The sequence below is a fragment of the Dasypus novemcinctus genome, chromosome 15, assembly GCF_030445035.2.
Source record: "Dasypus novemcinctus isolate mDasNov1 chromosome 15, mDasNov1.1.hap2, whole genome shotgun sequence".
Lineage (NCBI taxonomy): Eukaryota > Metazoa > Chordata > Mammalia > Cingulata > Dasypodidae > Dasypus > Dasypus novemcinctus.
Genome location: NC_080687.1, coordinates 15,853,639 through 15,868,229, shown reverse-complemented (window position 1 = coordinate 15,868,229; position 14,591 = coordinate 15,853,639).

Below are 14,591 nucleotides of genomic sequence, written 5' to 3'. Positions count from 1 at the left end.
AAACAACAAATATAAGTAAACATATTTAAAAATAAGAGAAATCTGAAACAACACTTAAAGTAACCATAGAGGAATTATATATTAGTCCCATAGGAGAAAGTTCCTACATTAAGAAAACATGAGCATCTGGTCATGGAGCTGGTACTAAACAAATGATTTTTCAAATCAAACAATTTAGTGTGTGGGTGTGGCTAATAGATGATTCCTGTGATGCACTTTGCATTCCAAGATGCTTTCTTTCTGTTTTTAAAGCTCATGGATATAACAACATTGCACTCTCCATTTTCTTCTCTGAAACTTAATTGAGTTTTATAAAAAGAATGAGTAGGTGAACATTTAGGAGTCTAAAGAAAAGAGTACTTATTTATAAAGCTAATAAGAAAATATTTTCATTTGTAATTGAACAATATTAAATTCCTAGTGTTAAAATATGTTATGTGCTCACCAAATTGCTTCCTCTTCTTCCTGGGCACAGGGCCAAACTACATTACCAGTCCCCCGGCAGGTGAGTGGGACCCTGAGACTGCTTTAGGCCAGTGAATTGTGGGCAGACATGATGTATACCAGTTTGAGGGCTGGTATCTCAAGCAAACTTCCATGTTTTTTCTCTTTGCCCTTTAGAAGTCCAGATGCTGAATGAAGACCCCAGAGCCTGAGGTCTCCAGAGTTCCAGGGGATGGCAGAGCCACAGATGGAACTAGCCTGAATCCCTCAGTCACTTCTTGAAGAAAACTGTCTGAGGATTCAACTCAAATAGGCCATCTGCACTGGACATTGTGTGGATGAAAAAGAAACTAATGCTATTGTAAGTCAGTGTGACACTGGATTTGTTTGTTAGCGGAGTTAGCCATTACTTATGCAGCAATTTCTTTTTTACCTCTTGAAATATTTGCAAGAATGGGTCAACTTTCGAAAGAAACTACGTCAGATAATGACTTTTGGGGAGATGAGTACATGTACTTGCACTTGTATTTTATACAGGGCTCCTAGGAATAAATGTTTCTTTTTTGTAATTCCTCATCAACTTTGAAAAAGCTGAACTTACAAAATGAGACAGATTTTAGTTCAACATTTGATTAAGTTAAATTGCAGCTATGTCAACTCACCGCTCAATCAGAGAGGCATAAGGTGCAAAAATAAGAGACCAAGTTGGATGATCTGATCAATTATTTTCAAAGAGACAATCTGTACTGGCGCAGGATCATGCCCAGTTGCCAAACATATTAAACAAAGAGATTGCTGCCCCTTCTCTCTCGAATTTTAGGTCTGGCTGTAGTCTTAGAGTGTCCAGAAAGTGGCATGGTGACCACTTGAATTAATTAAAGAAAATATTCTAATAAACTTCTCAAACTTTCCAGCATCTGCCACCCTTGCTTGTAACAATAGTGGCAGAACCCAGAAGCTAATAAGCTTCCCAAAACCTATCATGTCTCCCAGCACGTGAGATTTTGATGTATTTTAAATTTTTAATAGACATTATTTTTTAGAGTAGTTTTCGGAGTACAAGAATATTTTGTAGAAAGTACAAAGAGTTCTCATAGATTTCTTTCCACCCTCCATACACAGTTTCTCCTATTATTCCTATCTTGCCTTAGTGTGGTACATTTGTTACAATTGATGGATCAATATTGATACACTCTTATTAGCTAAAGTCCATGGATTACATTAGGTTCACTCTTTGTTGTATAGCCCTTTGGGTTTTGACAAATAAATATCAGGTATCTACCATTGCAGTATCATACAGAATAGTTTCACTGTTCTAAATTACGATGTGCTTCATCTATTCATCCCTCTTTCTTTCCTCTGAACCTCTGGCAAACACTGATCATTTTATTGTCTCTATAGTTTTGCTTTTTTATAATGACACATGGTTGGAATCATATGGTAGGTAGCTTTTTCAGACTGCCTACTTTCACTTACCAGTGGGCCTTTAAGTTTCCTCCATACCTTTTCATGGCTTGCGAGTTCACTTCTTTTTATTGATAACCGATACTCTATTCATTGTATGGATGATATTTTAAAAAATTAAACACTCAATTTCTAAAATATTTGTGGCACTAAATATTTGTAGGGAGACCATTTTGTATTGGAAGCCAGTGATCAGTTCCCTAGTTTGGGTCTGTATCTATGTAGGTGCATGCCATGTTCATGGCAAGAGGTATAGGATAATGTTGTCTGAATGCAACTTGGGTTCTTAATAGCAAAACCAGGACTCGTTGGGGAAGTGATTCAGTGACATGGTCCCTGGATGTGTCAGGACAGCCTTGACTGAAGGGAAGTTTCTGGGTAAAATGACTAGCTCCTAGGTGGGTAATAAATGCAGCTGCCAGGAACCTTCAGTCTTGGTGGTTGGGCCTATTTCTTGGATGCCTAGAAGGGTAAAGCTTGACAAGCTGACCACTGCCCCTACCTTCAGTGAAGATGTATCATGTTATGGACAGCTTCAGGGCTTCAACAGAGGTCATTAAACAAAAGATGCTGTGACCTAATTGGAAACTTAAAAGTGTGTCTTATTTCCTTCTCTATCACGTTTAAATCGCTAAACTGTTCTCATTAAAATAGGTTTGTTTATATAATATGCATATAACTCCCCACCAGAAATGAAAGAAGACACCTCTCATTTTATAATAATGATACATCACTCTATATTATGACCTTATTATGTCTTTGCCTTGTTGGTTAACTTATTATTCCTTTGGGGTAGGAATTAAAATATTTCTGTATATATGCCCCAGACCCTTATAAAAATTTGTTGATGAATTAGTATAGATTCTGATATTGGCTGCAAGGTAGAAGAAATAAATAAGAAGGTTCCAATTTGGAGGTTATAAAGAATTTGAAGGAAGATTTAAAACTGAAGTTAAGTAATATTATGATACAGATTGCTGAAATGTCATATTTTGTATGTGGATTTAGTATACCATAAGAGGAAATAGTTTTGTCAGTGCTTAAAGAGAATGGGGTTAGATGTTTAGTAGCTTCATAACAAATTAAGTAGGCTGTAAGTTTAATTTTCTTGTATTTATTGATTTCTGACTGGTAGAGATTTCTATGTTTGAAAGAAAATGTTTGGAACAGCAACAATCCCCCAAGTACAGGGGCAATGACTAGTAAAGGAGGATGGTCCATTGATGGACCCTTCATATTGATGACTATGCTTATGAGCCTTTGCTCTTGGTATTGAAACTTAGCTTAGTAGGTAGCTACACTATAGTTACTTACTGGGAGCCTCCTTGTTGCTCGAATGTGGCCTCTCTCTAAGCCAAATTCAGCACTCACCCCCCTCCCCTGCCCCCAGCATGAGACATGCCTCCCAGGGATGAGCCTCCCTGGTACCAAGGGAATTCTACCAAGTACCAACAAGCAGTGCAACTGGAAAAAAAAAGAGATCTTGATCAAAAGGGGGAAAAGATAAAGACAAATGAGTTTATATGGCTAAGAGACTTTAAAGTGAGTTGGGAGGTCATCAGAGAGGTAATACTTATGCATGTCTCAGCAGGATCTCATTGACAGTCAAAGTGGATACTACCCCAAAGAGCAGGGCTCCTGAAGGCTCTGGAGACATCCAGACACTCTAGTCAGGGCAGATAGCTCAGGAGTTTAGGTCCCTTGCCAGAGGCCCTTACTTTGGAATTTATGCCTCCAAGTGTGACAGAATTGGACTCAGTTGTGGTTTCCCTACCCATGGCTCTACTGTCCTTCTATTTGAACTAATAATTAGTACTAAAGTTGGTAGGTGTATGTCTAAGAGACTTAAAGCTTTAAAGCTTTGGGCTGTCCATGTGCCAGCTTGCCCTGAATCTCAGCAGAGTTGCAACACCTACTCTCCAATTCACCCAAGACAAATATCAAGGAGGAGATAATGGATAACCAACATACCAAGGAACTGAGCGTGTCTACAACTGCAACAAGAGAGTTCCATCCATATGGGATTGAAGGCCCCCTCAATTAAAGGTGGAGTGGGCATCACCATCCCAGAATCTTCAGGATTGGGGAATGAACTATGGACTAAAGTAGACTTACTGGTATTCTACTATAGACTTATTGTGGTTCTAACAGTGAAAGAAATACCATTGATCTGGAGGTAGTAGTGGTCACTGGAGGTTCTGAGGGTAGGGAGAGGGAAAAAACAGGTATAACATAGGGGCATTTTTGGGTCTTGGGAATCATTCTGAATGACATTACGACGACAGATACAGACCACTATATATCTTGCCATAATTTACAGAATTAGTGGGAGAGAGTATAAACTATAATGTAAACTATAATCCATGCCTAGTGGCAATGCTCCAAAATGTTTTTATCAATTGCAATCAATGTACCACTCTAATGAAAGATGTTGCTAATATGGGAAATGTGGGAGGTGAGGCATATGGGAATCCCCTATATATTCTCTGTAACATTTATGTAATCTTAGAATCTTTTAAAAAATAAAAAAATGTAAAGACAAAAAAAGAAAGAAAGAAAGAAAATGCTTACTTTTTTAAGTCAGATGACGAAAGAGTCAGCGGAATTTAAGAATTATATTTAAGGTTACCAGATTGGCAATGAGGTTTCTGTGTGTTTTTAACCTATTTCTAATGTAGGATATACATTATATAATTTCTTTTTAGGTAAGGACCATTTTTAAGAGAAGTATTGAGAAGTCTGCCTATTAATACATAAAAAAATGATCAGTCTGGAAAAGACTTACCCTAAATCTTATGATAGCTTTGATTTTATAAATGAAAGCAGGAAAAACTTCCCCCAAACATCCATTTCATATTTCATAAAATGCCTTGCCGTTCTCCAGTTGTTACCCTATGGTTACATATTCTTTTATTTTTACTTTTTTTAGGAGGTACCAGAGATTGAATCCAGAACCTCATATATACATGGGAAGCACGTGCTCAGTCACTGAGGTACACTCACTCCCTGGTTACACATTCTTTTGCTCTCATATGATATTGAAGATTATCCCCTAAAATTAGGGTTTTCTGACTCAAGTATATTACTAATTGCGTAGGGTTTTTTGTTGTTGCTGTTGTTATTTTTAAAAATTTATTTGTTTATTTTTCCCCCCACCTTTGTTGTCTGCTCTCTGTGTCCATTTGCTGTGTGTTCTTCTGTGGCTGCTTGTCTTCTCTTTAGGCAGCACTGGGAACCTATCCTGGGACCTTCCAGAGTGGGAGAGAAGTGCTCACTCTCTTGTGCCTCTTTAGCTCTCTGGTCTGCTGCATCTCTTATTGTCTCTCCTCTGTGTCTCTTTTTGTTGTGTCATCTTGCTGCACCAGCACCCCACTTGGGCCAGCTCACTGCACAGGGGAGCATTCCATGTGGGCCAGCTCTCCACTCAGGTCAGTTCTCCACTCAGGTCAACTCAGCAGGCAGGCCAGCTTGCCTTCACCAGTAGGCCCCAGGAATTGAACCCTGGATCTCCCATATGGAAAAGGGAAGCCCAATTGCTTGAGCTATATCTGATTCCCTGCCATAGTGTTTTAAAAAAACATTAATGAAAAAGTAGGAAAGATAGTTTCCGCTATCAAAAAAAATCACATTTCAAGCCCACTTGAAACTTCAAGTAGCTAAAGGACTCCCACTTGACTCAGTCATTTAAAACACACTCTCCTCTTAGTGAATCATAACTGTGCACCATATGTCTTTATCATTCTTCACTGTGGGATGACAGTTGCCAGGTCTGGCAAAGTCTTTGCATATAGGAGTACTGAAATGTGATCCATTAAGGTTTAAAGAACAAACGTGAGTTTGAGAGTCTGAGGAAAACAAACCCTTAAAATCTTAATTAAGCAATAGGAATAATTTTATACTTATTTTGAAGTATCCTAGTGAGTCTTCAGCATGAACTTCACCATAATTCTTTTAGATTATGTGTGTGTGTGTGTGTGTATAAATGCACATTTCCCTCTTAATGTTGTCATTCTTTCAAGAGCAGGGTATAGGATGATTTAAGAAGCAACAAGTTGCTTTTCCCTTACCTCCTATCTCAGTTTGCCAGGCTGCTATGAGAAAAAAAACATGTAATCAATGGGCTTAAACATCAGGAATTTATTGACTCAGGGTTTCAGAGACCAGAAGTTCAAACCAACGTGTTGGCTAGAAGGCTTGTTTCCTCCCAGGAATAGTAGCTTCCTGACTGGGGTCCTTGGTTTTCCCATCACCTGGTGATGTCTTCTCCTTTCTCTTCCAAGTTCTGTTGCTTTCCAGCTTCTAGCTCTTCCCTGTGGCTTTCTCTTAACAATGCCTGAATGTTTTCTGCTTATAAAGGACTCTAGCAATCTGGGTTAAGGCTCATTCTGTGTGGGCCACACCTTAAATAAAACAACATCTTCAAAAGATCCTATTTATCATGGGTTCACATCCACAGGAATGAGGCTCAAAATAAAGAACACGTCTAAATTTGGGTACATAATTCAAGCAACTGCACTTCAAAATAGCTCCTTATTGAAGTAATTTCTTGAGATGTGTTTTCAACTCCTTAGTTTTCAACTTTTGGGGATTTCTGCTTCAAGGAGGACATGTCAGACAGTGGCAAGTCCTCATTCCCACTGTGACAAATAGAAAAAGATAAATTACTGAAATCGTATTTTGAAGCACAGTGAAGTGCTTTGGGAATAATGGAAACTAAACAGATAAAATTTCAGAGAAAGAAGACCCACCCCACCCCCCACCCCATATGAGCTGAGATTGGCCACCAGTTCCCTCTGGGGACATTTGCTGATTCTGTACATGGGCTGAGGCTTAGGAGAGTCATAGGCAGTAGGGCTCTTTCAGGGTGAAGAGAACCCAGTGGAGCCTTTGACAGCCACACGCGCTGAAGCCAAAAGCCAGTGTGAAGTCTCCTGTAGTCTATCAGTGTTGAGGAGGCAAAGTCATGCTATGGAAAGCAACCCATGACAGATATAAGGTCAGTTCCCTTCTCAAGGCAGTTGCCATATTTTGAATCTTCATGGGGCAGAATGCTAAACAACTAAACTCTGAAGCTCCAAAGAGAAATTTCTTGGTGAGACAGAGAGAGAGACCCACAAGACTCTCAGGCAAATGTATAGGAGGGCCAGTCTCAAGGATGTGACTAGGCTGGCAAGGCAAAGTGACTGGTTTTGGACTTGAAACATTCAAAAAACTGTATTTTAAAAGAAAATATCCAATATGAAGGATGGAGAAGCAAATATGGGAAGTGCAAAGGGCTGTGGGTTTTGTGTGTTTTTTTTGCTTGAAAATATATACATTTATTTATAATATGCTTTTTAATTAAAAAAATACTTAGATTACATAAATGTTACATAAAGAATATAAGGGATTCCTATATGGCCTGTTTCCTAGCCCTCCCATGTTTTCTCACCTTAACAACATCCTTCATACATTTGTTACAATTAATGAACTCATTTTGGAACATTGCCACTAAGCATGTATTATAGTTTACATTGTAGTTTATACTCTCTCCCATACATTTGTGTAAGTTATGATAAGGTATATAATGACCTGTATCTGTCATTGCAGTGTCACTCAGGACAATTCCCAAGTCCCCAAAATGCCCTCAAATTCCACCTATTTTTCCCTCTTCCTCCTTTCAGAATCTCCATGGCCACTGCCTCCACATCAAAGACAGAGTTTTAATCAAAGTACCACACAAAGAGAAGAATAAAAATGGAAGGGAGAATATATTTGAAGTAATAGTGGCTGAACATTTTCCAGAAATGATTAAAGCATCAACCCACAGATGTGAAAATCTTAAAAGGATAAATATAAAGAAATCTAAATGAAACTTTGAGAACAGAACTAATAGCAAAGTCATAAATAGCCAGAAGAGAATAAATATATATACATACATACATACACACACATGCATACAGAGAAGTCCCTAAGTTATTAAAAAGAGTAAATTATTATACCTTGTATAAAATATAGCAAATATAAGGATAAAATTAGGCTATACAAATTTCCAAATATCTATCTACCATAGAAGAATGGAATATAGCACAAGTTTCCCAAGAATTCTGGGTTCTGTGCGGTTCAAGGGGAGGGTGTGAAGATTTGCATTGGAGGTTGCAAAATACATAATTCTCTACTTCCCAACCCTGCTGGCTGCGGAGGGTAACATAATCTTCATCCAAAACTCACTAGAATGGTCATTTGGAGAGAAATGAAATTCCCTTTGCATGCCTGCTTTCGAGAGCTTCTAGAAGTGTATCTATCTGCCTTACCATCAACATGTTTTGGTTGTTCGTTGGTTGCTTGATTTTTCTTTTTTTATCATATGCCTAGACCTCTGGGGGTAATAAATAGAGATGCAAATCCCAACTTTGTGAGGGATTTCCTATGAGAATTTTTCAATTCAGGATGCACATCTCAGCAACCATTATTTATTATAATTCCACTGCGCAAAGTAAAATCTGGCAGCGTTATTTTATTTTATTTTTTTAAAGATTTATGGATTTATTTAATTCCCCCCCCCCCCCCCCCCGGTTGTCTGTTTTCTGTGTGTATTTGCTGCGTCTTGTTTCTTTGTCCGCTTCTGTTGTCGTCAGCGGCACGGGAAGTGTGGGCGGTGCCATTCCTTGGCAGGCTGCACTTTTTTTCCCGCTGGGTGCCTCTCCTTACGGGCGCACTCCTTGCGCGTGGGGCTCCCCTAATGCTGTTTGTGCAGGGAATGATACCAATGGCCTGACATAAGTAAGGAGAGTGAAATTATTTTCCTCTGGTGTAAGTGGTAAGTTTGTATTGAGTTTTGTCTCTTTTCCCCCATTGCTCATGACCACACACAGAGGTATCACATAACTGCTGCAGCCAAAGTGCCATCTTGGTCCTGTAGTGGGGAAAATCTGACAGATTTCTGATATGGCTTTCATGCAAGGTTTTGGTCTCATTAATTGTACCCTCCCATCAATTATACCAGCCAACAAGAAATAACCTGCTTGAGCCAAACTTCTAGAAACTTTCTGTTGTGATAATATACCTTCCCAAAGAACAGACAATAGATACCCTCTAATACAAATAGAAATAAAATTTGAGCTGTTAAATTCCATATAAGCTTTAACAGAATGAAGCTGTCCTTTGAGTCTTACAAATATACTTTTCTAGGAGGCATATCATATGACCACTATAAAGATGAAATTGCTTTACATCTTTGCTGATTTTATTAATTTGAATCTTTTACGCTGAATTCCTCTTTAAAATTATATGTGGGAAAACAAGGAAATTTTTACAAAACACCTCAATTTGGAAGGCTTCTTCATTGCATAATATTTAATCAAGCTCTTTTTGAAAGTCAGAAGTTTAAACAGACAGGAAGCAAAGCAAAGGCAGAATATATGTCAAAGTGGTATTTTCTTGGTGAAATCCTGTCTTGCAAGAGTAAATTTTGTGATGCTGTGAATTTTTCATGGGATTTGCTAATGATGAATATGTTTTTCCTTCTCAAAAGTTTAGTTACCACACAGGAATTTACCCATTAATTACAACGTAAGAACATGCTATTTCCTGATAGCACTGTAGATAGCAAAGTTGGCATATTAATATGCTTTACCTCTCAGCCAGATACATACACAATACCAAATGAATTGTAATGACAGAAAGATTACATTATTTTATTTTCTGGAGAACTGCAAGGAGATCTGAGAATGTCAGGAAACACGGTAATTATGTTTAAAGTAACTTGATCATTTCAAAAAAATACCTTATTACTAAATAATCTGCTGAAACATGCAGTTGTGATGTGGTTACATGTCCCTTTCCACTATGTTACCATGAAATTATGGGTTAGAGTTCTTGTATCTACCTTTTTTTCTCCCTCAACAAAAGACGTGAAAGCTGAAAACCTGATGAAGATGATGAGGAATTCTGCTTTCCATGCTACACTTGACAAAAGAATGAAAGTTTTGAGCACAATGGAACCTATCATTTCTTTCAAACTTCTCCTTAAGCCAATGTCTCTGCAGAGCGGGTGGCTCTCTCAGACTCTTTCTCATTTTGAAGCTGGCATCGTGTTCTGCTAATGGAAGAAGAAAGCAAGAGAAAATGTCATTCAGAGCACTCTTTGTAATGGCCATCTGGGACTTCATCTGAATCTTTGCAGGAGAAAAAAAAAAATCTCTGGCCACCCTGAATGGTTCCAGTTGAACTGTGGCTTCTAGTCACCATGCACTCTGCAAGAAATTTTATGTCCTGAAGAGGAGAGGTTGAGTAGATTGTAAATAGGATCCCATATATTAAGTGGGAGGTTTAGACCTGCATGTGGGAAAGGGAAGTCAAAGGAATAAACACATCCATTCAGTAATACCAAGGCTTGTTGCTAGGAAGCAATGGTCAAGTAGCTTAGGTTCCTTAAGAGCCTGGCTTTTACTATGGTGTGGCAGATAAGAAGTATATACCATAAACACTACATATATTCTTGGTATTATTTTTTTTTTTTTTTATAATTTAATTTTTTTTATTGACTTTGTAATAATGTTACATTAAAAATATATATGTGAGGTCCCATTCATCCCCACCCCCCCACCCCCCCTCTCCCCCCCCCAACAACACTCGTTTCCATCATCATGACACATCCATTGGATTTGGTAAGTACATCTTTGGGCACCTCTGCACCTTATAGACAATGGTCCACATCATGGCCCCCACTCTCCTCCATTCCATCCAGTGGGCCCTGTGAGGATTTACAATGTCCGGTGATTACCTCTGAGGCACCATCCAGGGCAGCTCCATGTCCCAAAGACGCCTCCATCTCTCATCTCCTCCTGCCCTTCCCCATACCCATCGTCCACCATGTCCACTTTTCCCAATTCCATGCCACCTCTTCTATGTGGACATTGGATTGGTTGTGACCATTGCACCTCTATGTCAAGAGGAGGCTCAGATTCCACATGGATGCTGGATGCAGTCCTCCCATTTTCAGTTGTAATCACTCTAGGCTCCACGGTGTGGTGATTGTCCTTCTTCAACTCCATCTTAGCTGAGTGTGGTAAGTCCAATAAATCAGATTGTAGGTGCTGGAGTCTGTTGAGGCTCAGGACCTGGCTATCACATTGTCGGTCCAGAGATTCAAATCCCCTAAATATATCTTAAGCCCCAACGTTAACTGCACCTCCGGCACATTAGCATGAAAGACTTATGAAGGGAGATCCCATCTGAGTCCAGATTCATCACACATACACACCATTTCCAAAGAGGGGCCATCTGCCCTGATAGTTAACCCCATCGGCCATGACCATAGCTCTCATGGGTCTCTTTAGCCTTCAAAGGAACCATTATCTGGGGGTTGTATCTGCTTTATCTGTCTCTCTGACTCTGCACAGTTGTGCATGAGGGCAATCCTTCTGCCAGCCTCCAGACTCTTTTTTAGAAACTCGTAGCCATATAAACTCATTTCTCCTTTCCATTTCCCCCTTACTTTAGGTCAAACAGCATTTTAAAGTCATGGTATTTTATGTAGACATGGATATTCTGCTGATCCGCATTGAACCTTCCATATAAGGTCCTTTTCCAGTTGCATCATCAGTTGGTATTTGATAGTGGTCCCTCGTTGCCAGGGAGGCTCATCCCCGGGTGTCATGTCCCACGCTGGAGGGAAGGCATTGCATTTACATGCTGAGTTTGGCTTCGAGACTGGCCACATTTGAGTAACATGAAGGCTGACAGGAGGAAATTCCCAGGCACAATGTTGCTCTAGGCCTTGTTCTTATTTTAGGTTTATCAGCTCACAAGCATAGTCATTAGCATCAGGGGCTCACCGTTGAACCCTCACTCCCTCCCGGTCCCCGCCGCTGTACCTGGGAGACTGTCGCTGCTCCCCTAGGGACCACGACAGAGCACCACTGGCCAGGAACCCAGTACCCCCCCTGCTGTGGTTTCCAATTGTTGCCACCATGAGTATATCCAATCATTACCATGCACCCTGGACATATGTTCTGTATAGCTCCCTGTCAGCCATATATCACCTGTCATTGGTATCCCATACCAGTATTTCTCCTTTGCCATTGTTGAAACACTCTGTGATCCAGAACTCCCCGAAATTTGAGGCCCAATATAATGTCATGGTCCCTTACTGGGGAATGGCATATAGCGATGGGTTTAAAGGATAGATGAAGAACTTGGATAAAGTTAAATAAAGAACTTAGATAAAGAATGTTGACTTGAAAAAATTTCCACATCCTATCCTTTTTTTTTTTCCCCCCCCCCCCTAATTATTCAGCATTTCTTCATAGGAGTCCTAGACCACAGCAATGCATATATACAATATACAGCACTCCCATACATCCATCACAAAACCTTTTCCCTTCCACAGCGATACTCTTACACCCTATTCACATCATATTTACTTAAAGTGATGTACAGAGTCTGAGACATTAGCTTTCTAACAAGGTAATATCTGTGCTTACATTATGGTGCATACTTTAGGATACACAGTTCTTTACATTTTTAGTTATCCTATGTTTTACATTATGGTTTACATTATCAGTCTATCATCTCCTATATGTTATGGTGTAATATTACATGTTTTATATCCATCCTTGTGTACTCTCAAGAAACTCCTCTCTTGCCCCCCATTTACTTTGGTTCCACACATTTAGCGTCCATTTTCCCTTCCACCTTGGTACCCACAGTGACAGCCAACCTCCGTTTCCTGAGGAGCCACTTCCAGAGATAGATGGAATAGTGTTCAGGGCCTAACCTGCTCAACTGCCCCAATGCCCTGGGGGCCACCCTTTCTCTCGAGGGATAGAGTTCCCTCTATTTGGTGGCATCAGTCCTCCCCAGGATGTGGGTCCACCCCCACTCTCACTACTTGGGATTCTACCCCATGGTGTCACCCACTCTGGCAGAATGAGCATTTAGACATTCCCCAGGAGCCCGTCCTGCTTCAGACCCTCCCCTCCGAGCATTCTAAACAGGTAACCCTCTTTATTATATTTTGTTATGATTTTCTCGGCATTTTACTCTCCACCACCTCTTGTCCCTCTCCTGTGTTCGTATGCTACCCCTCCCTCCCCCCACTTTTGGGCACCGTTACCCAACCGTCCCTCCCCAGCCACCCTCAAACCCGTAAAGCCCCAACAAAAGGTAACCCCTTGCCCCAATTTTATCTCTTCTTTGTGTTCATACTTACCACCCTCTCATCTTAAATTGCACCCCTGCAGACATCGGCTCATATCCTTCCTCCACCCTCCGATTTCCTGTAAGCCTATCGTTCAGTCTCTTGCTATCTAGGGCAGCTTGGTTATTTCATATCATTGAGGTCATGTAGTATTTGTCCTTCAATGTCTGGGTTGCTTCACTCAACATAAGGTTCTCAAGATTCATCCATGTTATCACATGTGTTTGTAGTGTGTTTGTTCTTACAGCCGAGTAGTATTCCATTGTGTGTATATACCACATTTTATTGATCCACTCATCTGTTGATGGGCATTTGGGTTGATTCCAACTTTTGGCAATAGTGAACAATGCTGCTATGAACATTGGTGTACATATATCGGTTTGTGTCCTTGTTTTCAGTTCTGCTGGGTATATACCCAGTAGTGGTATTGCTGGGTCATATGGCAAATCTATGGCTAGTTTTTTGAGAAACCGCCATACTGTCCTCCAGAATGGTTGGATCCTTCTGCATTCCCACCAGCAGTGGATGAGTGTTCCCCTTCCTTCACATCCTCTCCAGCACTTGTATTCTTCTGTTTTTTTCATAGCTGCCAATCTTATGGGTGTAAGATGGTATCTCATTGTAGTTTTGATTTGCATTTCCCTGATAGCTAGAGATTTGGAACATTTTTTCATGTGCTTTCTTTCCATTTGTATTTCTTCTTCAGAGAAGTGTCTGTTTAAGTCTTTTTCCCATTTTTTAAATGGGTTGTTTATCTTTTTATTTTCAAGATATAGGAGTTCTTTATATATGCAAGTTATAAGTTTCTTATCAGATATATGATTGCCAAATATTTTCTCCCACTGTGTGGGCTCCCTTTTTACTTTCTTGACAAACTCCTTTGAGGTGCAGAAGGCTTTAATTTTGAGGAAGTCCCATTTATCTATTAGTTCTTTTGCTGCTCGTGCTTTTGGTGAGATATTCATAAATCCATTTCCTATTACTAGGTCCTGTAGATGTTTCCCTACACTGCTTTCTAAGGTTTTTATGGTCTTGGCTCTTATATTTAGGTCTTTGATCCATCTTGAGTTGATCTTTGTATAAGGTGTGAGATGGTAATCCTCTTTCATTCTTCTACATATGGCTATCCAGTTCTCCAGACACCATTTGTTGAATAGGCCACTCTCTCCCAGTTGAGAGGGTTTGGTGGGTTTATCGAATATTATGTGGCTGTATATGTGAGGTTCTATATCAGAGGTTTCAATTCGATTCCATTGGTCTATGTGTCTCTCTTTATGCCAATACCATGCTGTTTTCACCACCGTAGCTTTATAGTATGTTTTGAAGTCAGGTAGTGTGATTCCTCCAATTTCGTTTTTCTTTTTCAGTATGTCTTTGGCTATTCGGGGTCTCTTTCCTTTCCAAATAAATTTCATAGTTAGTTTTTCTAGTTCCTTAAAGAATGCTGCATTGATTTTTATTGGGATTGCATTGAATGTGTAGATCAGTTTTGGTAGGATAG